The sequence below is a fragment of the Suricata suricatta genome, chromosome 11 (genome assembly GCF_006229205.1).
Source record: "Suricata suricatta isolate VVHF042 chromosome 11, meerkat_22Aug2017_6uvM2_HiC, whole genome shotgun sequence".
Taxonomy (NCBI): Eukaryota; Metazoa; Chordata; class Mammalia; order Carnivora; family Herpestidae; genus Suricata; species Suricata suricatta.
Genome location: NC_043710.1, coordinates 17,892,773 through 17,915,623, shown reverse-complemented (window position 1 = coordinate 17,915,623; position 22,851 = coordinate 17,892,773). Strand labels below are relative to the sequence as shown.

The following is a 22,851-nucleotide window of genomic DNA, read 5'->3' as shown; positions in this document are numbered from 1 at the left end:
TGAGCCACTCAAAGCAGCAAGGGTTTTCGAGGCCAACCCTGAATAGCAGGAGCGGCATGAAGTGTGGTCCCTGGATGGCAAATAATTGTCATCCCAAGTCCCGACTCTGACTGACTGATGGGACCTGCTTGAGCCCCACAGAAGGGCAGTGCAGGAAGGAGTGCCAGGAGACTTTTTGCCGTCGGCTGTGATTGGAAGCCGGTGGAATGCTAGCACCTGGGGAGATTTGGGGAGCCCTAGGAGAGAGTCTAGGAATCGGGGAACCTGTCCTTGGCGTTCTGCTGCCCTTGGCCTGGCTGCTATATGACCCAAGGCGATGGTTTCCAGTTGGGCCAGATTTTAAGATAATTATTCCTGCGTGTGTCCGTGCTCAGGAAGTCGGGTTGGTACGGGGGCTGGACTGGTGCAGTCACCAGGCCATGTGGATTTTGAAGAGGCTGGTCAGGGGACTTTAATGTGATTTCATCCTGGTGGAGGAGCATTCACCGACAGACAGCTGCTCACACACTCTTTAGGCCTCATGTCGCTCATCAGTGTAGGGGTGGTATTAGAATTTTCCCCCACTATTACATTAATTTATGAGCTCTCAATATGCTGTCAAGGAAGGTGGTCTGGCCAGTGGCTGAAATGAGCAAAGCACATAAACCAAAGGTGCAAATCAGTGGCCTGGAGGCCACATCCAAGCTGCAGAGATGCTCTGTGTAAGGTATGCAATGTCTGAAACACAAATTTCACCCAACATTGAAATGTTGGGAGGGGCGCCTGGGTGGCTCAGTCGGTTGAGCGTCCAACTTCAGCTCAGGTCATGATCTCATTCTTCATGAGTTTGAGCCCCACATCAGGCTCTGTGCTGACTACTCAGAACCTGGAGCCTGCTTCAGATTCTGTGTCTCCCTCTCTCTATGTCCCTTCCCTGCTCACACTCTGTCTCTCTCTCTCAAAAATAAATAAACACTTTTTAAAAATTAAAAAAAAGGTACACTGGGAAATGTAACCAAAGGTGCGTATACACAGATCAGTGACCCAACAATTCCACCCTTAGGTATGTGTCCAACAGCAGTGCATAAGATTGCTCCCCAAAGGGCAGGTATGAGAATGTTCATGACTTCCCCGTCCGTGACGGGCAATTTCTGGAAACATGCGGATGTCTACAGGAGTCAGAATGGATATAGTCCCCAGCAGAGTATGACACAGCCGAGAATGTGCTCCTGCCACTTGGAACAAGTCTCAGAATCTTGGTGGGGAGTTAAAGGCACCAGGTGCCAAAGAGTCTACACCGCGGGATTGTCTTTACATGAAGCTCGAGGTCAGCCAGGTGAAGCCATGGGGGTAGATGACACAATAGTGATGACCTCTGGGCAGAGGCTGGAGAGTGCCTGGAAGGGCACGAGGGCTTCTGGTGCCGGTCTGTCTGTCCCTTTATTCTGGTTGCTACTTTTGTAGGCACGTGTAATTTGCAGACATTTGCTGTGCTCTTAACTTCAGATCGGTGTACGTTTCTGTATAAATGTTACATTTCAATTTCATTTATTCATTTTAAGAGAGAGAGAGAGAGAGAGAGAACGTGCGCATGCATTTGCGAGTAGGGAAGGGGCACAGATGGGGGAGTGGAGAGAGAATCCCAAGCAGGCTCCGTGCCTGATGTGGGCTCAAACTCAGGAACTGTGGGAATAAGACCTGAGCTGAAACCGAGAGTCAGACGCTTCACGGAGGGAGCCGCCCAGGCCCCCCTCTGTTTCAGTTTTAAAAATGCTACTAACGCAACAGAAAACATAAAGAGGATGCTCGCCAGTTGAAGGGAATACTGAGAGGTGTAGCATATGACTGTGGATTCTGCTTTCCTGGCCCACTGGGACTCTCTGGGAGTCTGGGCCCCCGTGTAGCAAGAGCGAGCAGGGTTTTTGTTGGGGTTTGCATGTGGACCCCGTGAGAAAATGCTGCCCTCCAGGCCTCCCAGCCTCCATCAGAGAGAAGAGCTTTGCAAGTGGCAGGAGAGTGAGAAGGACCAAAGGTGTCTGGGTCACGCTGGGGTGCGATTCTGACTGTGTCTAAATTTACCATCCCTGTGACTTTGGGGAGTTACGTAGTCTCTCTGGGCCATAGTTTACCCATTGGTGAAGTGGGGAGAGTCACAGCACATCGAAGGATTGTTTTGGGGTTCGGACAAGTCCGGGCCCCACCAGTGCCCCGCGGCCTGGCCCAGCGCTGCACACCAGTGCCCCACTTGCTTGGAAGGGGCCGGTCAGGGCCAGGCGTGCAGCCGAGGCCATGACCGTGGCAAATGGTGCCCTGCACTCGGGACAAGGAGGCGCCTGCTTTGCCTCGGGGACAGCCCAGAACATGCTGTCTTCACGTGCTGCTCCTTCCTTCTGAGTCGGCTCACCGAAAGCAGGGTAGCCCTGCCTCGGGGTCTCCCGGACTCTGCCGCCCCCCAGAAATCATCCGGGCGGCGGGGTGTGGGAACTGAGGGACTCTCACCCTCCTGGCCTCAGGAGCCCTATCTGGAAAGTGGGCGTGAGCCCTGGCTGGCTAGTCCCTGGGCTGGAGCGTCCCCGCCAAGCGGCCTCTCACCGGTGCTGCTTTTCAGGCCATGAGAAAGCACCGAGTGGGCCATCGGGGACTGACTTTGGTGTAAGGGATGTGGTTGGAAACGGCCTCTTTGTCTCAGAGCAGTCTGTTTTGATTTATTCAACTGTGGGAATTTGAAAATGGCCCAAATGTTTTTCCTCTCGTTCGCTCTCTCCAGCACGCCGATTTCCTCTCGCACGCTTCCCCTCTTCCCCCTGCATCCTTCTCGCTCCCTCAGCCTCGTGCACGCTTGTTCACACTCGGCTTCTCACAGTGACTTAATGTGTAGGTGGGACTTCAGGTGGCCCGAATGTCCCCCCTCCCCCCACCTCAGGGGCTCATGCTCTCTCAGCTGCATGCATTCAGTTCTCCATGCCCCTCTCTGGCTCTCTCACCCCCCACCCCCCCTGCACCCCGCACCCCTGAGTGCCTGCAGAGCCATGAGGCGGGGAGACATGGTTTTTACCCTGCCTCTTTTACCAACCGGCTCCGTGGCTGTGTGACATGGGCCAAATCACTCAGACTCTCTGGGCCTCAGTGTCCTGCCCTCCCGGCAAGAGGCAAGGCTGCCGGTTTACTCTTAGAGAGACAGACCGTCACTGTCGAATGCGGTCTTTCAGATGTTCTGAGCTGAGGGTCTCGCCGCGTCTTCAGTTCCCTGACTGCGCAGTCGAATGGGTTCAGCCTCATCACGCAGACTGTGCGCTGACCTGAAATTACCCTGTAGCCTTTTCCTGGTACTAAAGACACATCGTTTTATTTTGAGCTAGGAATTAACACAAGGTCAGGAGAAAATAGAAAGTTCCAGAGGATGATTCACTCTCGACTTAAGGGAGACACCGCGTCATGGCATCTCACTTGGACTTGTTCTTCTGAAGTCCTCCAGAGGTCCCCGGCAGAGGTGACTGAGGAACCGGGGGCAGGGGTGGGGGGGAGGGATCAGGGCAGAGACCCCGTGTTTCCTGCTCAGAGTCCACCGAAGGACCCGCTTCAGAGGCGCCTGGGGGGCTCATCCGGGTAAGTATCCGACTCTGGATCTCAGCTCAGGTCTTGGTCTCAGGGTGGTGAGCTTGGTGGTAGTGGTGCCAAGGAAAGACGCGATTTCAGGACGGAGTCTGAATTTTAATCCAGCTCTGCCACAGACTCCCTGTTTGTGCCTTAGGCGAGTCCCTCTCCCCTCTCTGGCCCCCAGTCACCCACTCGAAAACGGATGCCCGGGACCAGTGGTCCCAGGTCCCCTTCCAGCATGCTATTCCGAGGCTTCCTGGGGCAGTGATGAAGAGGCAGGGGGCTGTGGTTGAATCATGCCTTAGGAGCCTGTGGGCCTGGGCAGGTTACCTGACTTCCCCACCGCTCGGGTTCTCCTCTGCAGAGTGGAGAGATCAGCCCTCCCGCATGAGGTTGCCATGGGAACCGAGTGAACAGGAGTACCTGGGATCATGCAAGCGCCCCTCTTCAGCCCTGCCGGCTCTTACTGTGATTTCACGATCTGGCTTGGCAGACCCTTTGGCGAGGGCTGGGGGCTCGCTACCTGGCACAGAGAGTCCCCCGTTCCAGAGTTGGGGGCATTCTATCCCCAAGTGACGCTGTACATGGGTTGCCACGATGCCTTTGGATAAAAGACAAAAAACCCAAAAAACCTTTAGCTACCAGTATGCCTTGAGCTTTCTTTATTTTTTTTAATGTATACTTATTTTTGAGAGAGAGACAGAGCATGAGTGGGGGAGGAGTGGAGAAAGAGGAAGACACAGAATCTGAAGCAGACTCCAGGCACTAAGCTGTCAGCACTGATCCCGACGCAGGGCTTGAACTCATGAACCGCAAGATCATGACCTGAGCCAAAGTTGGACGCTCAACCGACTGAGCCATCCAGCTGCCCCTGGCCTGGGGTTTCTTAACCATGGTACCATCTTGGGCATTATAGATACTAAAGTGAAAAGCACCGGGGATGATTTAGTCCTGCTAGTCCTGGGCATTCGATTTAACGTGTAGCCATTGACCTCAAAGAAAGTTCAACATGGTGCCTCCAGAGGTCAGTCAGCAGGGAGCTACCCTGTTGGAGGCGCCACAGGGGGCAGCCCTGCCCTCCCCAAGTCCTCTCTCTATGTTGACAGCTTCTGATGCCCTGGGAAACCCACTCGGAGAATGACAGGCCATTGGGTGATAGACAAGGAAACTGTAGCCCCTGAAAGGGGCAGAAACTCATCCAAGAATCAGAGGGAGCCACGTCTGCTGACATTATTTTCATGAGCAGACTCATTTTCTGTCTTTATAAGAAAGCTCACTCGTGTTTCTTTTGTCCATTGATCTTGACTCATCACCTAGAGACGTGTCTTTCAATATTGACACTTACTTAAGCCGCTAACATTCCTGAATTATCCTCTCTCCTACCTTCCTCATAGCCACAGGTTAAGGCTGGATAGGTATTTATTGTTAAATCAAGGAAAATGGGACTTTTTATTTGGAAGCTTTGCAAACCCAATATGGACCCAGATAATCCTGCCTGAATTCACAGGTGTTTGGACACCTACGGAAATGTATTTGACCTAAACAAATAACAAATCACCACATTGTTATCAGACCGAATGCACAGATGCGGTGGTTTGTGGGGTCTCTCAAGAGCCCCATTTAAATCTCTCCCCACTCCCTGCATTCTGCCGTTTGCAGCGCCCCACCCCAATTTGGTTTTCAGAGATCACATGGTATTCCACCCTCAAAACCTAATTTCCGCACAGACTTAGCCAGCAGTGACCTGCCGCATTTAGGGCTTTAGCAGGAATCGACAGGCGTGGGTCCCTGGTGTGGGCTTCACGCCCACTGCATGTAAAGCGCCCCAGCAGTGAAAGCGAGACAGATGCTGGCCAAACATCTGGGGCGTCACAGCACCTTGGGTCTCCCTGCCTGCTTCACAGGCGAGGTGACGTGGCCCAGGGAGGCTTGGGGACTTGCCCAAGGTCACGCAGTGACTGAGAGGCTGAGCCCAGGACCTCTCCTACGCACGGAACCCTCTCTTTGCTGGAGCGTGGCTGCCCTTCGCCATGTGATCCGGGTAAGGAAGCTAGTACCTGTGTGGGCGAAGAGAGAGCCGGAGGAGCTGTTAATTGGCGGCTGTTAGAGCACAGCAACTGGCCTAGCTCGAGCCGACGCTCTAGAGCCGGTCCAGAGGTGAGGGCTTCCGTCTGCCCCGCACCCATTGTGCCCCAAGAACGGAGAAGACCGAGGCCGGCTCCCAGCCTGCAAGTGTGGGAGAGACACATGTGAATTCGATTCAAGGCTGGAGGGGCCCGAGCCGGTTCCCAGCACGCTGCGAGCCCTGGGAGTGGGTGGGGACGCCGCCTTCTCCGAGCCAGACCCTCGCCGCCCAGCAGATGTTTGTGTCCCTCCCTCTTCCACTTGGGAGGCAGAAGCCTGGTGGCCGGGTTAGCAGGCTGCTTGGGGGTTAGAGGGGCGCTTACTGCCTATGCCTGCATCTGAGGCCAGCTTCCTGTGTGTCCATTTCCTCACATCTGTGGAATGGGTAGAAGCACCTTTCTCCTAAGGTAGCAGGGAGCCTGAGTGAGAGAATCCAGATGAAGTGCCTTAGGGCAGGGCCCGGCAGACGGGGAGGCGGGCTCTGTGCACTGGCCGCTGCTCCGGTCATCAGTCATCTCAGATGGGTGTGTGCTGCTCCATTTGAAAAGTAACATTTATCACTTTTTTCCTGATTACAAAACTCACTTGCATACACATACTGCCAAAAGATACCCATTGGTAAGATTTTGCTATATTTCTTTTTAGTTTTTTTTCCCTTTGCAGTGTGTGTGTGTGTGTGTGTGTGTGTGTGTGTGTGTGTTTAATTGGGGATATACTGTCAAAATATAATTTTGTAGAAGTCAGAAATCCTATAGGATCTCATACAAAGCTACAATAAAAACCATCACCTTTGGGGTTATTTTCTCTACCAGACCCCCCAAAAAATCTAATCTACTACAAGTTCACACATCGCTTGACGTGAGTCAAGGTTACATTTCTGTAGAATCCTCTAGATGACTAAAGAATCCTTGGGTGACCTGCTAATAATCAATGCTTGACAAGACCCACCTCTCCTTGCCTGGTTTCCAGGTTTGGGATCCTTTGGGTTAACAGGATCTATACGTCCCCTCTGACCGCACTCCGGAAATCTGGATGTCTTGCTTCTGCGTGATATTACATCGTATCTACTTTCAAAAGGAAGTTTTGAGGAAGGACCAGGAATGCCTCCAAGACTGTGAATTTGCTCCCCTCTGCCCAGCCGGCTGGGGCGCCCCCCACCTCATCGGGGTACTAGCACAGCTGAACTTGTCTTCCTGCACATTTTCTTGGATTCATCAATTTCTCCCCTCCTGCCATCTTTCCTCAATTTCTGGAGATCAGGGATTCGCTGCATTTCCTGGCTTCCCGATCCATCTCCCCTAAGCACCTGCTGAGTGGCACAAGGTGATTCTCTGGGGATGCTTGAACATGGGTGGCAGGAGGCCCGGCCTTTGTCGGTGGCGAGAGAGACTCATGTGCTGTTAGGAACAAGCAGGGCTTGTCTCCCAGGCTCTGCTGGAAGGACTCAACGCCTAAGCCTCGTACGATCCTTCTCTCTGCCGCTTATCCCCAATTCTGCCCAATCATTGTGTTTAGACAGCCTTCCACACTCCGACCAGAAAGCTGTCTTGTCTCCTCACCGTAGGTCTGAGTCACTTCCTAACTTCCTTTCCTAATCCAAAGGGGTAAAAAGTTCTGGGCCACCTGAAGCTGGGGAGGGAGAGGCATGACCGGGATTAATCTCCACTCTATGAATTTTAACACGCTCTTGCTCCACGTGTGGGGAAAACCTATCAAAATGCTAATGGCTCTGTGGTCTTACCTCCTGCAGAACCTTTCTCTGCATTAGAATCTATTTACATGGACTTGAGTGGGGGAGAATTACAGAGACGTGAGACACTCTTTTCCCCAGATCCCACCGCAACCCCGTGGACTATAAAGTCTGAATTACGAGGCCCGCAGCCCTGCGTTTCGGAGGAAAGCGGCTCGTTGGTTGTGGGGTTGGCCCCGTCCCTCGGCTCCAGTTACGAGTTCTCAGCTTTTGGCTTCCTTGCTAGCTGCCGGGTGGCCGGCATGGAAGCATCTCTATTACCGTCGTGTGGCTTTTTAAAACGGCTTCGCTCGGAGGCAGCACATCCTTGGATGGGCGCTCCTGTGTGTGTCAGACCACACAGTGGAGCCATGTTGAGTTCAAGGTCTGGAACACGTTGAGACGCAATTCATACCAAAGTCAAGTTTAGCACTAAGACGGTGTCTGCTACTCTTGACCCACGTCCTAGAAGCACTGGATCTTCGAAACTCCAGTTATCTTTGTTCAAAGAGCCAATGGCCTGAGAACCTCTCAGATGCGTCCTCATGAGGACACTAAGGACTCACCGCAAAGGGGCTCCGGGAACTTTGGCTACAGATAAAATCGCGGGCTCTTGTCTCCCCTTGGCCAGACCTCTCTGAGCATCAGCTCCTTCCTTAGCTAGTGAGGAGGAGGACACTGGCCACCTGCTGGGACAGTGACAAAGTTCACGGCTTTCATTTTTTGTTCGTGCAGGTGACACAGTGGATCCCAGGCAGGCAGGCCAGTCTCCACCGGCAGAGATTGGTCCTTTAAACCCTGAAGTTCCTCCTGCAGGTCCCTGTGGTGCCAAACACCCAGGTCCGGGGTGCTGGGCACTCGCCTGGAGGGTCTGTGTCACTCCCCTCATGAGAATGGGTGAGCCTCACTTGGCAGACATTGTTGAGAGACTCATTTCTGTGTTCTGTTTTCCTGTCTTTGAATGATGCCCTGGTGTTTAGTTACATAAAGCTGCTGTGGCCCAGGCTCAGTTTTCCCCATCTGAGAAATGGGAAGAGCACAGGAGGAAGAGTGAAGAATGAAAGGGAAGAGAGCTGTAGTGGATGAACGGGTGAAAAGAAAATGCTCCCAGACAAGTCCAACGGGTTAGGGCAAGGGCAAGGCTGTACCCCCTGGGGACAAGGGGGTCTCGGGCTCCCGGAGGCCTCATATTCTTCATGCTCAGCTGAGCATTGTGGAGGGGTCTGTCTCCCACAGGTGCTACTGGGGACGGCACAGGAGACCCTGGCTGGCCCGTGCCGCCTTCAGGACCCCCCAGACCTGATGGGAGTGTGGAGACAGGGAGATGATTACTAACGATGGTTGCACAGAGAAGCAGCAGGTCGCTGTGTTAACTTCGGGGGCTGCACGTGCCCTCCTCCCTGGCCCGACCACCATTCCCAAGCCACCTAGAGGGCTCAGATTGGCAGCCCCTCGCCCACCGCAGGCCCTGCAGAGACCCTCGCCAGCAGTGCCGGCGTCTGCTGCTCCATGCCCAATTTCACACAGGAAGGGGCCCTCCACTCCCCAAGCAGAAAAAAAATAAAGAATCCCAATCTTTCTGAGGATGTCTGGGCTCCTACCTCAGCCCCACTGTGACCCTGGGGCGCAATTAGCAGGCCCATTCTGGGTCTCCTTATGGGCCCAGAGGGTGATGAGGCTGACTGACAGGCTGGAGGCACAGGGAAGCCTCTCGCTCCCCGGGGGGGGGGGGGGGGGGGGGGGGGGGGGGGGGGGCCGGGGGGGGGGGGGGGGGGGGGGGGGGGGGGGGGGGGGGGGGGGGGACCGGAGCAGGTGGGGAGGAGGTAGAGACCTAAGTGAAGCAGGGTAGGGCAGCTTCATTAGGGCTGCGGGGTGGTGGGGACCAGGGGAGTGGGATTGTGGAGTCACAGGACCCAGCAGGAGCTCACCCTGAGCTGGCCTCCACTCCTCTCCTTCTCCCCCACCTCCACACCAACCCCCTGCACTGTCATTTAAAACAAAGCCGAACAAAGCCCTGGCTTGGCCCTGCAGCCATAAACTGTGGTGCTTTTTATCTGTCAGCAAGCGGTGCATCTGGCCGGCTGCGGCCCAGCTTGGATTCTGTGGCCCAGCATGGGTGTGGGGAGAGGGACCCAGGCTGAGCTGGCCTCAGGGTCTCGAGGAGGGTGCTGCTCCTTCTTGGAGCATGAGACCAAACATCTTTGTGGTCCCAGGGCTCAGAAGGATGTCTGTTCCACCTAGGAGCTAGGTGGCTAACATGGGGGGCAGGCCGAGAGAGGAAGAGAGGGGCAGAGAGGGGTCAGGTGGGGGTTGGGGAGAAAGAGAGAGACAATGAGCTGAGTGCACAAGCACAGGAGAGAGGCATTGCTAGCAGGAAGCCAGAGAAAGATTCATCATTGGGCTGATCACCTCCCTCCCTCCCTTCTTCCCTTGCTGCCTCTTCCAGGAAGACATCCCAGCTTCCCACCTCCTCTAGAACCCTACTGACTTGGGATTCTAGGTCATCAACTCTAAATCCTTGATCGTCAACCTCATGTGGGGACTTAATGTGTAAAACACGAGCCAGTCCGGCCGCTGTAGCTACATGTTAGGGTGGATATGGTGGGTAGACCTCGTCTGTTCTTTGGGCAGACCCCCGAGGGAGAGAGGGGAGGGTCTGAAGAGTGTAACCCGGGATCACAGGCACTACCCTTTTTACGGAAAGTGGCAGCAGATTCTGTGTTACGTGGTTCCTGTGTCCTCTGGCTTGTGCCGGGCCCCATGGGAATTGCTTACAGTCCGTTAGCTCATCTGATCCCCAGCTCAGGCCAGTCAGGTGGGGCTGTGATGGCCCACACTTTTGCAGGTGCATAACCTGAGGTTTAGAGAGACGAGATCACATGGGTGGCAAGTGGCGTAGCTGAGATTCAAACCCAGGTGTGTGGGACATGAACCTGATGTCCGGACCACCAGAGGCTCCCCACCTGCCACTGGTTCTGCCCCTCACTGCAGACAGACGGCAGGCCCTGGTGGCTGGTTTGTTCTCATGGAAGCCCACTCCCGGGAGCCCACTCACCATACAAATGCCACTGTCCTGTCCATGTAGCCTGGCCCTTTGGGCATTTCAGGGTCCCCCATATGGCAGCTTTGCAAAGGAGCGTGGTATCAGGGGCCATCCAACTGCTCCTAACCAGGCAGCTGTCCTAGCATAAACCTGGCACAACTGCCCTCCAGGCCGGGGCTGGGCTCTAACATCGGAAAGCTTTGATCTCCTCGCCGCCCTGGTCTTCACCACCATGGCGAGAGGTCACCCTGACCCCTCTTTCCTGAGGCCTCATCTTGTGGGTCCGTGGCTGCAGCGGTGAGGTGAGATGGGGCAGAGCTGGGGCTGCCGGTGTTCGACGGGGTGGTCTCTGCCCTGATCCATAAACTCTGGAGGACAGCAAGGCGCCGTCCTTAGCTTCGAGGGGCTCAGCGCCTCAGGGCCCAGAGAACACTCTACCAGTAGTGGAGTCCTTTATTCCCCCTCTTTCTCCCACCAACCTAGTTCTGTCTTCCCTATTTATTTAACCCATTCTTTTAGAGATCCACCCACCTTCCACCTGCCCTTCTGTCTGTCCCTGCATTCATCTGTCCCTGCTATCATCTGTCTATCCATCCATGCTGCATTCATCTACCTATGCTGCGTCCATCTATCATCCATGCTGTGTCCCCGTCCATGCTTTCATGCATGCATGCATCCATCCATTCATCTTTCTATCCCTGCTACTATCCATCCATCCCTGCAACTGACTATAATCTAGTTCCTCCCTTCCACCATTCAGTTCTTTTATAGATCCATTCTCTACTCATCCATCCATCCATCCATCCATCCATCCTAGAAGCTATCCACCCATCCAGCTGTTATTTTCTGAGTCAGGACCTCAGACCATAGACGGAGTAAGATACTGTTTTCATCCTTAACTCATGGTCTGGCAGATGAGAAAAATCATATGGAAAGACATATACTGTGCTGTGAGGTTGACTTTGACTTTACCACCTACACATAAACTGTTATCAGACCTCAGAGAGCAGTGACTAATTGTGCCTGTGGAGGTCTGGGAAGGTTTCTCAGAGGAGATGTTGAAGGAAGGTTTTGAAGGATAAGTCGGAGTTTGCCAGGTGGTTTGGAGAGTGAGCAGGGAGGTGTAGGTCAGGGTTAGGGAAGGAAAAAGAGACTTCAGGCAGAATGGACAGCAGGGAGGTTGGTGGGCTGTGTGGGTGCAGGTGAGTTCAGTTTGACTGTGGGGTCTGTGCGTATCAGTGAGGACCTGCAGGTGGGGCAGGAAAGGCAATGGGGGCTCAGGTGAGCAAAGTCCCCGTGTGTTGGCAAAGGGAAGCCAAGGGACCTGCTGTTGAGAGAGAGACACACATATGGGCTCAGTCTGACAGCAAAGGAGAGGGCAGGCTGGAAGGAACAAAGCCACAGCTAGTGGAGCGGCCAGGAGCCTGTTTGTGACAAGCTGACAGGCAACGACAAGGCTCAGGTCAGGCAGGGACATGCGGGGGCTGTCAGGGGACAATGGTGGAGGAGAGTCACTAATGACTTGGGAGACAAGGGATGGAAGAGAAACAATGGCGGGAAAATAGAGAGGAGTCTTTGATCCCGGTGTCGGTCACGCTCGGGGTGCTGTGTTTGTGAAAAGTCGGTAGACTGAGTCCGCACTGCATGCACACCCTGTGTGTATGTGTTCCGTTTCTATTTCAAGATAGAGCAGGAAACGTCAAGGTCAAGATTAAGGTCTCTTCATCCAGGACACTGGGTCTCATCGAGAACACTGAAGTAGCTCTTGGGATTTTTCTTACAAATTAAGGGCTGGTTTCCCTCAGACAGAGCAGTTTTGCTTTATTTGGAAGAAAGAAGATCTAAGTTTTGAGCTAGATCTCAGACAACGGGAGAACTTGGCTAATAGTGTCACCTTTGCTGTTCTTGATTGAACTCTTCCTATATTTCATGGATTTGATTTGATTTTATATGTTTTAAGGTCTCTGATACCAGGATGCATTGTAGGAAAAACGCCATGTCATGATTAACTAAATTAGGCAGTAAAATAATGGTGTGATTATAACCTGAGTCTTTTTTTTTTTTTTGAGACACAGAGAGGTCGCTGGTGAGCAAGGGGCAGAGACAGAGTACCTTGAGGGGAAGAGAGACATAGACGGAGAGGGAGGGAGAAGTTGGTCTCACCCAAAGTGGGGCTTGAACTCACTGGATGTGGGACTCAAACTTATGAACTGTGAGATCATGACCTGAGCCAAAGTCAGGTATGCTTAAGGACTGAGCCACCCAGATGCCCCCAATGAGTCTTAATTCAAGAAATTGGGTGGTGGTGGGTGCCAGGATCCCTGGTGTCCCGTGGGTACACTTTGCATGTAATCCTCACAACATCATACAGGGATTGGCTGTTGTTAACTGTTTCCCAGATGAGGAGTTGCGGCCTGAAGCAGGGTGGTCACATGTTCAAGGTGACAGAGCTAGTCAGAAGTGGACTCAGGATTTCAAGGCATCTCCGTTCGAAGTAAGAGCAAGTCTGGGGCCAGGAGGGTGGTGGCTTTTTCTTCCCATAGCCTGAGACAGCCAGGTCAATGGCTGTCCCAGCCCACTGTCTTTCAATGCAGTCTCTTGTCACCCAGGCCCGTCCCCTTCTTGGCCCTAAACCCTGGAATTCTTTCCCTCTGTCCCAGGAGGGCTCCCGCTCTGACATCTGTGGCGACCCCCCCACTCTCCCACGGAGCGGAGGGGGATGGAATGAGATCTCTGGGGTAGGGGGGAAGAAATTCCAAGCCCAGCTGGTTTCCTTCACATAATGCAGATTTGCTTAAATGGGAATTAGGATTAGTGCTGGGTTTTGCCTTTCCTAGCAGACTGGTAATAAACTAATCTCCTCTCAGCCTGCAGGAAGGCAGAATTCCATCGAAGACGGGAGACGGCTTCAGGCTCAGGAGTGCGAAACCTTGAATGTAATTTTATTATTGACAGGCCGTGCCCATGCCGCCCGCAGCTCCTTCCCGAGGTGTCTGCAGCCTTTAATTTCGTTAATGTGTGACATTGACCAGGGCTGCATGGCTGATGGGCACGCTTGACATTAATAGGCGTTTCCCGTTGGTCCCCAGAGCTCATAAAAGCTCATTATCAGTTCTGAGCCTGTAAATGTAGTTCCTGGCTCAGGTGGGCCCGACTTCCTCAGACACGTCCCCAGGCAGTGGCACAGAGGCCATCTGTGGGAGCCAAGAGATAAATGCTTCCCTTTGTCCAGGGAACTTGGCCTCCCAGGGCCTTGGGAGGTGATCGCAAAAGAAACTCCACAGGCAGCAGAATGCTGGGTTCCGAGGAAAGGAGTTCTTTCTGCCCTTCTCTTCAAGGGGAATCGATCCAGTGTTTGGAGAAGGTGGTTTGTCAGAATTTGTTCAAAATGTGGCAACATGCAGAGCCCCTGCCCAGCCAGCCCACGTCCAGGCATCCGGGCTGTGGACTTGCACGAACATTCCCACACCTCGAAGGAAGCAGGCAGGCGACAAGCTTGCAATGGCTGGAAATGGAAACAATCCCGGTGTGGAAGGTGGGGGAGGATACCCTGAGCAGCCACTGAGCAGAAAAGGACTCAGATCTAGATATCCTCAGAGCACCTAGGTAGACAGGATAGCATGCTGGCCGGGGTGTAAATCATGGGTGTAAGGTCCCCTTCTGTGCAGAAAGTCCCGCCGTCTGCATGTGGGCCCACAGGAACGCATGCTCGCACACACCTGTGAGTACATGCGGCCAAGCCTACAAGGGCCGCATCACAGATGTTTTGCAACGGTTCTGTTACATATGATGGATAAGGAAGAACTTCCGCTTACGTCATTACAAGTGAAAATGGCCCGCGTATACCTCCATATCCCTCCCTGTACGTCTGTGTCCGTGGATGCATATGTGTTTGTATATGTATCATGGATTCCTTTGGTCGTAGCCTTGGTCTGGTCCACGATACCTGAGGTTCCCTGGGCCGACTCTGCCTGGGTGGATGTCCGAGGCCAAGATAGCCAATTGAGGTCCTGTCCTCCGGTCACGCCCTGCTCCCTGTCTGTTTGCGGGGAGTTCTGGGACCTCGTCCACGCAGAGCCCGCACACAGCTGCGATCCGTGTGGAGTGTAGACCCAGGACTCACTGCTCTCCTGCCCTTGCCTCTCCCGCCGTGCCAGCTTTGAGCTCCCGTGGCCCTGACCTCTAGTCCCGCCTCCGCCCCATTTCACCCTCACCGCCTTGGCCACGTTCTTGACTCCTCTGGGTTCATGGCCCCCATCCCCAAAGCGGGGATGCTGAGCTGTGGGGTTGTAGAGGGGAGCAGATCTCTGTCATCATCACCTGAGACAACACGAAATTTGACCAGGCCTCCTCCCATGCGGGCCGGTCCTCAAGGCCGGAAGGAGTCTGGGAGGGTCAGGGGCTCGGCTCTGCTGTTAAGTTTCACTCTTTTGTTCGTCAGCTGTGCGTGTGAACAAGCCGCCCCCTCCCACCCCCCCCACCCCCAGGGGACTGTCCTCAGCCTTGGCTGGCAGGTATGTGGCCTGCACATGGTGAATTTGATCCTTCTCCCGTGACCTGGGGACTCTTCGTCAAACTGACAGAGGAAGTGGGGGAGAGGCCAGACTTCTGGCCCCTGCACGCTCGGGCCGAGCTGTCTCTTTCACCCACCAAAGGTCTATCCTGTTCTTATTTATCTCTTCATGGAGCCCAGGTCTTAAAAGTATCGGTCTGCCCAAAAAAGCCTACATTTGTTAAGCAATGATTTATTTTCGTTCACATTTTCAAAATTACTCAGAAAGCCTTTTACTCCCCCCTGCCTGGGGAGAATGGAGTTTCCACAACCCATGGGCACTGTTCTAGCTGGGAGCAAGGAGCTGCAACGTGATGGGCATGCGAGCTGACATCACCGGCACGCTGTCCGGGCTCCTGGGCGGAGTTTGGAGGGCTGAGAACAGGCTCCCGTCGGTCGGCTCGGGGGAAGCCGTCCCAGAGGCCTCTGTGGGCGTAGTTCTGTCCTTCTGGCCGCAGATGCCCGTCTGCTTCTGCACCTGCGGAGACTGAGGCGAGAGCGGGGACCTCGGGGGGTGAGTGCACACCTGACCCCGGGCCGCCCCCAGCAACCACATGCCCTGCAAGCCGCTGCCTTCTTAAACTTCCCATCTCTCTCTTCTCCTTCTAGAGTTTATCCTGAAGCCATCAGACCCTCCTGACCCTCCCGGAAGGAACAGACACCAACTGGAAGAGGTATGGTTTGGCAATATGGCGGCATCTTCTTATGTGGGTCTGATCTTTTCTTCTTGGCTCTTCCCACCCCGTGAACCCTCCGCCACTCAGTGAGAGAGCTTTCAGTGGATGCTGGGGGATAGAGCTAGCAAAGGGTGGCTTCCCTCCTGTCCCCACCCCAGACGTTTTTCAGGGTTGGGGGTACACCTGAAGCTTGAGGAGAGAGAGGTGAGTGCTCAGGTGGGGTCTCCCTGGGGCTGGCTGCAGCCCACCGAGGGGCCACCCATCACGGTCGCTCCTCAGGGTCGGCTAAGGAAGTCAGGGCTGAAGCATGAGAGGCAATGAGCCCTCTAAGAAAAGGCACCGTGGTCTTGGGATTGTGAGAAGAAAAGAACTTTCTAGAATGACCCCCTCATCCCCACCATCCATCTCGGGACTCTTGGGTACAGTTGACCATCCAGTAGGGAACTGAGAACCCGAGGGTCTTGATGCGCCTCTTGGTTTCTGGGAGCTTCTTGGGCTGCCCACAATCCCAGAACTGGTGATGGGCTGGGCTGCCTCATGGAAGGTTCCTGAATAAAGAGCCAGGACATCTGTCCTCTGGGCCAGTCTGTGCCACCATTGAGCCTCAAGAGTCCTTACAAGCCATTTCTCTCATGGGGCCTCATTTTCTCGCCAGTGAAATGGGCAGAACTCTGTTCCAACCCTCATGGCCCCAGTCTCTGAGGCTCCCGGCCCAGGGCTGGGGAGGAAGTGATGGTGTGGTGAGGCGGCAGGGAGGCAGAGAGGGTGTGGGGGCTGGGAAGCCTGTAGGAGGAAGGGCATCGGAGAGCTCCAAGGAGATCTGACTGCCAGTCGTGGCCAAAGGATGCTCAGACCCTCAGCAGAAAGACCACAGAGTCTGAGGCACGAATGGACTGAGTTTGGGTCCTGGCCAATCAGAAGCGTCGGACCAACACACACCGACTGAGGGCTTCTGTGTGCCAGGCGCAGCGCACCAGCATTCACTCCTCTCAATAGCTCTGTGGTCTTGGCACTGAGATCGCCTCCATCTTAGAGAGGAGAGAACCTGGCCTCAGAGACTTTAAGTGACTTGCTCAAAGTCACACAGCAGCGAGTGAGCTATGGCTGACATTTGAAGCCCTCTTCAAATACAGTTCAACATATGATTCTTGCGTGTTTTCCTTTGAGTGACTCTGTGAGTTGAATCTTAAGGTTAACAAAATCCTTGAAGCCAAATCACCACTTGAAATCACATTTCTTGAAAGGACATAAACATGATTGGTTTCCTTAGCCTAATTTTTTTTTTTTTTTTGCTTTTAAACTTTGGGCTCATCATGAAGGTCCTGGTTCTCGGATCTCTAAAATGGGAGCATAACATCTATCACTGGGGTTGTTCTGGGGAGAAGGTGAGATGAGGGAGGCACAGAAACCTCCCTTACACACCCCTGCCCCCTGCCTTGGCCGCCCCCAAAGCTGCCGCATACTTTGGACCCTGCACCCAGCCTGTGATGGCATTTGCAATTCCAGCTGCCTCTGGTGCTGCGGTTGGGAAGCACTCGGCCACTTTCCTAGTCACTGATCTGACACCCGTCTGAGCTCATCCGATCCCTTCTGTGAGCCGCCTGGCTGGCGGGGATGTTTCGGGCCGGAATCCAAGGCCCGGTGGCTGGCTCCCAGAGGCAGATAAAGCAAGGCCAGGTGGGGCCCTGAGCAAACAGTGGCAGAGGAGCTCAGGTCCCGTGTGCCTGCGGCTCACCCCGTCCTGCCAGCTGCCTGGGCCGTAATCTCTACCGTGGGCCTCCTGGCAGCCCGCCCTGCCCGCCCCCCCCCCCACCCCCAGGAAGCCAATGCCTTATCTCAGAGCCAGGATCCCGCCCGATTTTCTTAATCAGGAGAAGGCGCTGAAGCAAGTCGGAAAACAGCTTAGCTTCCCCAGGACCTTTCTGCTAGGGATGGTTCTCCATCGGGAAGCCGTGGGGTTCCGCATATGGGAGGAAGGAATCTCTTTAAGGACGGAGAAAAGCAGCAAGGGTGCTTTTGTTCTTGGTTTGCCTTCAGGAAGTGTGCAAGGGAGCAAAGCGATTTAGCTTTGCGCCCTCACCCCACCCCACTTGTTCACTGAGAAACAGATACATGTTGTAGAGTCACAAGGAAAATACGAAGATCGCCATAAGCAAAGAGGGGACAGGCCCGTGTTGCTGTGGGAAGCGTCTGCTGGGGTCTGGGGCTGGACTGGTGGAGGCTAGGTCCCCGCTCCACTCTCCTGCAGCTGTCTGACTCCAGAGTGAGGGCTTTTGTCTCCAGAGTCTCAGTTTTCTCATCTATAAAATGGGCAAATAGCATGCCTCTTTTAATTTACTTTAAAGTGAGCAAATAGCAAGCCCAGGAGACCACCAGTGGGACACTCCTGCTCACTCTGAGCAGCAGAAGAAGACTGCTGGGATGCTGTGGCCTCCCAAGGTGACCTCCCTGAGAGGCTCGGGCTCTGGGGACGGAAGAGCCGGGTGTCGGAGACCAAACAGCGACGTTACCCTGGAGACGCATACCTCTCGAGGCACATGGTCTAAAAAAGGGCCGAGAATGGGGCCTGGCTTATGTCAGCTCTCTGTTCTGACACCGTGGGACGTGGGGCCACCTTGGGTGTGAACAGTTCTTCCTGAGCCCTTATCCCACGGCTCATACTTCCTCCGGGTGACATTTACTGGACTCTTTCTGTAGATAATCGTTGCTCCCTGCTGTGCCCCAAGAGGCAGATATTAACAAGCTGCATGTAGGTGAGGAGAGCTGGGATGCACAGAAGTTCTAAATTATTCCAGGTTTTATGTCTAAAAAGCAAGTCAGCTTAGGACCCCAGCACTGGCTCCTGCCGTAAGGACGGCATGCTGGCTGCAGCCCGCAGCACCCACAGTGCCCCCAGAGGCACCCACGTGGCACCCTGTGCACCTAGAGGTCTAAAGCCACACCCCACAGCACTACGGTGGCTTCCCAAGGTGCTGGCGACTGAACTCGTACACCAGTACCCACGGCAGCCACGAGGCACCCTGCACGACTCCCAGCAGCTCCCCGTAGTGCTCACGGTGGTCCTCCTCCTGCACCCAGCCTCGCGCAGAGCTCAGAGCTCAGGGAGAACGTGGAGCCCGCGATGGTTTAATCCTCCAGGCCAGCCCTCTGCCGCAGGACAGTGAGCCAGTGAGGGCAGGTGCTAGGAAGCCTGGGGACGGTCCTCCTGCTGCGAGGTGCCAGTGGGAAGCAGGTGGCCGGGAGGGGGTGACAGAAGCCTGGCTTCCCCAGGAGAACCCGTTTACCTGCTTTTCCTTGGTTGCCCATGCTTTTGGCATCATACCTAAAATTCCGGTGCCAAAAGCCATGAAGATTTGCCCCTGAGTTTTCTTCTAGGGGTCGTATGGGTTTTTAAATTTTTTTTTTAAATGTTTTTATTTATTTTTGAGACAGAGAGAGACAGAGCATGAGCAGGGGAAGGGCAGAGAGAGAGAGGGAGACACAGATAGGAAGCAGGCTCCAGGCACAGAGCCCGATGCAGGGCTCGAACCCACGAACATGAGATCATGACTGAGTCGAAGTTGGAGGCTTAGCTGACTGAGCCATCGAGGCGCCCCTGTATGGTTTTAACTCTTATGTTTAGCTCACTGATCCGTTTTGAGTTAACTTTGGGATAGAGCGTGAGGTCAGGGTTCAACTCCACTCGTTGGCGTGTGGTTATCCAGTTACCCCAGCATCACTTGCTGAGTTCTCTATTCTTTCCCCAACGAGTAGTCTCTGCACGCCTCTCGAAAATCGAGTTGCCATAGATACAGAGGTATGTTTCTCTTGGTTCTCTTCCATTGGTCACCGTGTCTGTCCATGCTGCTTTGATGACTATAGCTTTTTTTTAAGTTTATTTATTTATTTAGAGATAGAGCATGAGTGGGGGAGGGGCAGAGAGCATGGAAGAGAGAGAATCCCAAGCAGGCTGAGCCTGATGCGGGGCTCGATCTCATGAACTGGGAGATCATGACCTGAGCTGAGACCAAGAGTCGAATGCTTAACTGACTGAGCCACCCAGGGGCCTGATTACTCCACATTGATGTGTAACTTTTGGGGGAGTCATAGTATGTCCTAAGCTCCCGGTGATTCTAATGTACATCCCAATGTCCCTGGGTCTTAGAAGAAGAAGCTGCGCAGTTGGGAGGCTGCCAGAATGAGGTAGGGCAGTGCGGGGTGGCGAGGATGCGGTCCAGAAGCAAAGCTCATGGGGGAAAGAGGTCGTGATGGAGTTGAGAGAAGTTAGTAAGACAGCTTCCCAGGCGGTCCAGGTGAACTCTGTTAGGTCCCTCCCTCCCCAGGATGAAGTGGGGGAAGATCTGGGTCCTAGTCCGAGCTCCGCTCCGCGATGTGAGTTTGGTCAAGTTGCTAGACCACACGAAACTTCTATGAGGAGAGTCAGTGCTCCCTGCCGTGAGCGAGGGTCCGCAGGTCAGCTCTGCAAAGGCTAGCAGGGGCTTACAGGCAACTGAATGCCTGGCACAGTCTCCAGCCCAGCGTTCCTGCCAAGTGGTCATGAGTATCTGGCCCCCGGGAGGCGGGGCACGCAGCCTCGGCGGCCTCGGGCTGCGCTGGGCCAGCTGTGACGGGTCAGAGCCGCTTACTCTGCTGAGTGGAAATGTGTTTTCTTGAACCCTTCATCTGCTTGCCCCACATCTGCTCTGTGGGCCTGCAGAGAAGAAGCATCACCCCCTTCCCTCCAGGCTGCTATCCCACATCCTCGTCCATCACACACGTGTCCCGCATCACACACCTTCCCTCTGCTGCCGAGAGGTCTTAGCTGCCTCTGCCTCGCTCCGAGCATGCAGGTCTCCGTGCACTCTTGAACTTCCTTGGTGGCGGGGAGGGTGCAGGGGGCTCTAGCCTGAACTTGGCACTTTTATAGTTCAGCCCTCAGAGCCAAGGCCAGAGCTCCGGCCGTGTCCTGACTCCAGCCAACATGGGCAGGACCCTCACCTCCCTCAGTCCAGACCTTTTATTTTTATTCCTCCAGCCGAGATGGCATGGGGTCCAGTGATTTCCGCATCCCGCTTGGATCCAAGCTCCTGTCTTTTCGTTGACCAGGTAGAAAAGGGATTCACTCTTGGCTGTATACGTCACATTTTCCATCTGGTATTTATAAATCATGGCGCAGTTTAAATGCAGGAGGGAGAGCGTAGCTTTGACAGTAGATGAACTTCAGGGCTATTGTTTAGCTAGCTGTTGGCTTGGGCAGATGAGCTCTGTGACTCTCCTGTTATGTGACGAGAACCATTGTAATCGCAGGCTTCATGGTCAAGATTAAACAAGATGATGGCTATCAGGTCCGCAGCTCACCACCCGGAAGGAGTCCACATTCCAGAAAAGGGTGGGTGTCATTACGTGTCCCAGCTGAGTCCCACCATTCATGTGAGCCTTGAGTCTCAGCCCAGGATGGGGCCCCCGTGCCTGGCTTCCCCCTCACTCTCCGGCTGCGACACGGATGTGAGGGGACGGGATGGCGGGTTCTCACCACCCCAGCTTCCTGCTCACTCAGCCCAGGGTCTGCCAGAACTTCCTGGCCTCAGGCCAGCCCTGTGTCCACGTGTGCCTCAAGACAGCAACCTGGTCTCTTTCTGCCCTCGTGGAAACTTTTTCCATCCCAAACCTTTTCCTTCCTTTCTTTTTCAAGTTGTTTTAAATTTACACAGGAAGGTTCATCCCCGGGCCACACACCCTCGGCCCCGAGAGGAGGCAAAGCTGTGGGAGCTTTTCCTTGGGAGAGGCTTCATGTCCCGGACAGAACATGCCCTTTAAGAGGATTTGTGTAGTTTTTTAATGATGACACAGATTCACATTGTGAATGACAACGGAAGCGCTTTCAGATAGCCAGGTGTGGAAAAGAGGGAGGAAGTAGGAGCACCATTTTCAGATGCATGTCAGCAAACAGAGAGGGAAGGTGACTTGCTCAAGGTCACACAGCTATGTGTGTTAGAGATGCGCCTGGTCTGCTGTGCCCAGCTGCCTCTTTTATTAGTTAAAAGTCTTTGAAATGACATATTTTAATTCATAGCATAAAAATAAAGGGAACAGTCCACATGGGCTGGCAGTGCCGCTCTCTTAGCGGGGAGTGCTTCACTCGCCTGTGCAGACGGAGCTGCCAGGGCGGGAGGAAATGAATGACACCATCCCCTGTGCATTGGCGCCCGCCAAGGGGTCCCCATTCCTCGGGGCGGGGCAGGGACATATTATAAAAGAAAGACGCCGTGGGATGGAGGAAGGAGATTGCACTCTGGACTCCAAAACCTTTTTTTTCTTTTAATGGACTTTATTTTCTAGGGCAGTTTTAGGTTCCCTGCAAAAGTGAGAGAAAACACAGAGAGCTCTCATATTCCCTGTCTTTGCACGCGTACAACCTCCCCGCTACTGACAGCCTCACCCTGCGGTGCTGCCCATGTTATATGAGGGACCCCGGGCTGACACATCATCATCATCGCCCGTAGCCGGCCTCACAGCTCCCTGCGGGTGTCACCCATTCGTGCCACGGCTCGGACAAGTGTCTAACAACATGCATCCACCGCCGTGGTATCACGCTGCCAGCTCATCCCTCCTTCCCCACGAAGCCGCTGGTCTTTTCCCTGTCTCCATAGTTTTGTCTTTTCCAGAATGTTCTACAGTTGGAATCATACAGGATGTTGCCATTTCAGATTTTGGCTTTGTTCACTCCGAAATACGCGTGTAAGGGTCCCTCCTGTCTTTTCATGACTTGGTAGCTCACTTACCCCCACCCCCCATTTTTTTTTATTTTGGTAAATATCTGTAACATAAAGTGTACTGTTTGGACCATTTGGAGAAGCGCGCCGCGCGGTATTCAGCACAACCACACCGCCGCACGGCCGTCCCCACCCTCTGTCCCCTGCACTCTTTGCCTCTTGCGACGTGAAACTCCAGACCGTTCAGTACTAGCGCCCTCTCCGCCGCTCCTCCCAGCCCCTCGATAGCCCGTTCTTCCTTCCGTCTCCAGGAGTTTGGCTACTCTGAGCACCTCATGTAAATGGAACCATACATTTGTTTTGGGGGGGTTATTTTGGGGTTCTGCATGTCTCTGCGTGTCACGGGCTTATTTCACATCGCATAATCTCCGCAGTGCTCATCCATGGCGTAGCAGGTG

The 22,851-nt window shown here is 54.1% G+C and overlaps 1 protein-coding gene across 2 annotated transcripts in view; it reads left to right on the top strand.

Moving 5' to 3' along the window:
* The window catches only part of TSPAN18 (tetraspanin 18), a 166,948-nt gene that overhangs the window by 14,008 nt on the left and 130,089 nt on the right, over positions 1-22,851 (top strand). For both annotated transcript variants that reach the window (XM_029956802.1, XM_029956803.1), the window contains exon 2: positions 15,634-15,698. The gene's annotated coding sequence lies outside the window, so the exon portion shown is untranslated. The remainder of the gene's footprint in view (positions 1-15,633; positions 15,699-22,851) is intronic.